Here is a 4,506-nt window from a genome sequence, read left to right as displayed (position 1 = left end):
AAAACCATTTTTCCCAATTTTTGGAGGCCTTCAATCCACACCATTGGAAGCTCAGATCAGGGCCAGCCTAAATTCTGCTCTAACCAAATTTTTGGGCAGACAGTTTTCTTTTAATTCAAATAAATACTTTGCTAATTCAATAAAATCTGAAAATTTTTCCAGGGGGTGGCCCACCTATGATAGGACCCACCTACCAAGTTTCGAGGCTAACGGACTCCTAAACAATTTTCAACGTGGGTTGGACGCCCAAGGCTGGGACGTCCAGCATAGGCTGGCCATCCACCCTCTTTTAGGCTCAACATGATGTGTTTTGTATCCATGCCGTTTATCCAGATTGTGGTCCTCATGGGATGTGGCCCACCTCCCTGTGGGACGTCCACATGTGGGGCCCACTTTGATCCCTTTTAGGGGCAGTCGTCCTGTAACACCCTGAAATTCGGGGGTCGAGCATAACTCAGCTTCCGAGTTCCAAAACATCACTTATGCAACATATGTAATAATGGATGTATGTTGTCTGTATGAGTGCATAAAACATAGAATAGATTAAGCCAAACTGCAAACATAATCCAGAGATAAGTGGAAGTCGCAAGCGGAAGACTTAAAGAAATATATGTGTACATGTGCAAGTCCCTGTGATATGTATGCTCTGCCAGGTCATAATTACAAGTGTTTATCTTCAAAATACAAGTATCAAAATGAAATTATCTATTCCAAAAGAAAACCCAGAATCCCCGTCGATCAGGACACAGCTCACATGAACCTGCCTGAGAACTGCATAAAAGAAAACGCGTCCTCATCATCCTCATACTCCTGCTCTGCCTCAGGGGTCGCGTCATCATCTGCATCTAAGACAGTCTGGTTAGTGTTGAAACACCGTCCCAGAATGTGAGAGTGAGTGATCAACTCAGTAGAACTATACAGTAAAAGTTAACATGATATCAAATTAATCAAGCAGTAATGATAAGGCAATACAATCAAACACGTCTAAAGTACTCTTGTTAATGTAAGGATGTATGTAGAAATGATGCATGCCCTCGCTTGTACTCCCTCAGTGTCTTCATCTTACGTTACGCATGACAACCTCCCGTAGTGCCAACAACTCCTACGCACATGCAATGCGGTGCATGAACATGATTACCAAGTTGTTATTAGTCCTTTTCATACAACAGGATTGGGAAGCTAAAGTACCTTCCTCATAACAATTCCCAAACAGTGATCCATTCTAGGGTCGTCAGTCCTACGCAATCTCATACGATCATATGGTTCTAGGTCACTGCAAAGGGCTCGTCACCAATCAATGCATGCCTATCATACCTTAGTTACTACCCTAAGGCTCGTCACCTTAATGCAGTATCAAGGTATGCTCGAGGTCACTACAAAGGGCTCGTACCAATCAATATAGGCTGACAGTGCGAATATAGTGTCCCATACCACCATAATTGGCTTACGAGTCTGGTGTGCTCACTGGTCACTGCGGGGAGGCTTGTCACCCCAGCGTAGGCCGACAACTCGACTACGGTGTCCCATACCACCATGTCCGGCTCATGAGTCTTAGTGGATCAAGGTACAATGGTTAACAGGATTTCATCGGTAAGTTGAGTACCCTAGATTCAAACAATAGCGTCCATACATGGTGTACATCCACCGGGACAATCGGGTTACTTGACGAACTCGACTAGCACGAGCGCACGTTGAGTTGAATGACATAGAGTGCGCAAACACTCCGTGTGGCCAAACCACTGTCGACAACCCTAATACACTCGGGTTCATCAAACATGTCTTTCATGGCGAAAGCAACCTCGGCCACGAACTCAAGGTCGATTATCGATTTGCCTGGACTATTTCATAGTCCCAGACACATTCAATTATCACAGATATTCATATTAACAATTTAGAAAGTAATGGAACAACAATTCAAATCATACAGTATGTGAGCATTTGAAGAATATCAACTTAACATGAATTTACATATAAGAAATGTGTAAATTTAACCAATACACACCAATAGGAGAGTTGAAAATCTCTTCTCAACGCCCATAAATAGGATAATATGTTACACATCAGATCATTCAGACATTTCTACAAACACTTAGACTACATATTCCAACATACATGACATATGTTGGTGATAACACACATTTGGACAATTCCTTTTGCCAAGGAGTTGACACACATACTACTAGCACAAGTACACGACAATTAATCATGGCAAACACATGTCCGTATTTCATACGTATACGATACTTTCTACATACACATAGAATACACAACTCTCAACATAACTCATATATATCAGGAACGCAATATAAACATCACATTTGGCATGTGAAATTACACCCACAACAATAATAAACCATTATCTGACATTGAAAGCCTTGAAAACCATAACCTATACAAATATAGTCCGCACCTTAAACCAGAAAGAACGCACAAAATTGATTCAGACGATATGTCTTCGTCAACGGCGACTAGATAACCTAAGACAAGAATAGAAATGAGCTACATCAATACATAGACTATTCTAAGCTCTAAAACAGATTGGGTTTGATTAACTTACCCAAGAATGAACTTAGAATCGCTGGAATAACGATTCAGAAGTGACAGTTTAAGGATGCAGGGAAACAAGAAAGAATCTCAAATGATTCACCAACTTCTCTCTCACTTTCTCTCTCTTTTCTTCTCTCTCTCTCTAAGCTAGGGTTTAGGAAATTCGTATGGAAAAGAGAGTGAGGGTTTTAAGGTCTTTATATAGGCCTAACATTGATGAAAATAGCCCTAGGGCCAAGGTATACTTAGGTTATAACCAAATCAGGCCTCTCTCGATTCAACGGAGCACTTCTGGTGGTCCTTTTTCCATGTGCAGTCAGACTTAAGCTCACTGACCATGGATCTAGGTCAGGCTGAGTTTTCGTACTGATCGGATCTACAGATCAGTCGTGGCGGACCAATCTCAATTCAATGGTCACCGAAACTCGATCAGGTCCACAAGCATTATGACATGCCCGAGCCATCTTCCCTGATCCGAGGGTGAAATTGGGTCAGAATCCAACGGTCAGATAGCTTAAAATCGTCGCGCAAGCGACACGACTCAGATTTCATAATTTATATTTAATTTCTCACCGTTCTCACACTCTTTACCCCGGACTCAAGCAAATCAACTTAGGACATCATCTGGACTTGATTTTTGAGGTGATGGCAAGCCCAACAAGGTGATCAGAAATGCCTAAGATCACCGCTATCGGACTTTCGACACGCGGTCCAGGTCCGATACAAAGTTTCCAAGTACTCCCGAGAGCAACTGGATTTAGCGTTGAATCCCAGATTTCAGGGTAACATAGCGCTAACGATTCTACAGGTTTTGAGTCTTGCAGATCAAATTTAAAGTGATTGATGCTAATTTCACAAGCAATCGAGTTTAGCGCTAATTAACCCACATATAACTTCTCAAGAATTTGAGGTAGTACTCGGGTCTTTGCACGAAATTTTCTAGGTCATTACACGTCCACGCCCCCGTGACTGTCCACCTAAGGACGCCTAAGCCTATTAGGTTGTTGCCGGACGTCTAGTCCAGCAGTATGTGTAACGCCCTGAAATTCGGGGGTCGAGCATAACTCAGCTCCCGAGTTCCAAAACATCACTTATGCAACATAATTAATGAATGATGTATGTTGACTGTATTAGCACATAAACACGGGATAGATTAAGCCAAAACGCAGATATGATTCAGGGGTAAGTGAATAAAGCAAGCAGAAGACTTATAGTAAAATATGTGTACAAGTGTAAGTCCCTGAATTACATATACAACCAGATCGTGTAAAAGTGTTATTTATCAAAATTTATAAGTACAAGTTACATCATTTCAGTTCCCAAAAATAGTAATCCCATAGATCCGCGCAACGCACGAGGCTCGCTAGAACCCGTCAAAAAGCATATAGGAGAAGGCAGCCTCGTCGTCATCCAGCTCCCGCTCTGCCTCAGACGTCGCATCCACATCTGCAACATCAGGGCCTAAGACAGAGTCTGGTGGGTGTGAAACACCGCCCCAGAAACGTGGGAGTGAGTGATCAACTCGGTGGAACAATAAGGCACTGGTTAACATGCTATCAGTTCAATCAAACAGTAATGAGAAAGCAGGACAATTAAATAAATCCTAAGTACTCTTGTTAATGCAAGTATGAATGCAATATGATGCGTGCCCTCACGCGTACACCCTCAGCGTCTTCATCTTACGTTACGCATGACATCGCCTCAAAGTGCGCCACATCTACAAAGCACATGCAAATGCGATGCATGGATATGATTACCAAGTTGTTATTAGTCCAATTCATACAGCAGGATTGGGAAGCTAAGATACCTTCCTCATATCACCATCCAACAGTGATCCATACTAGGGTCGTCAATCCTAGACATCTCATACGATCATATAGTTGAGGTCGTAGCAAAGGGCTCGCCACCAATCAATGCACGCCTTTCATGCCCTTACTACCACGATCGGCTCGTCACCTC

The sequence above is a fragment of the Magnolia sinica genome, chromosome 5, assembly GCF_029962835.1.
Source record: "Magnolia sinica isolate HGM2019 chromosome 5, MsV1, whole genome shotgun sequence".
NCBI classification, from domain to species: Eukaryota; Viridiplantae; Streptophyta; class Magnoliopsida; order Magnoliales; family Magnoliaceae; genus Magnolia; species Magnolia sinica.
The sequence above is the reverse complement of the archived record's forward strand: the minus strand, read 5'-3'. Positions refer to the sequence as shown.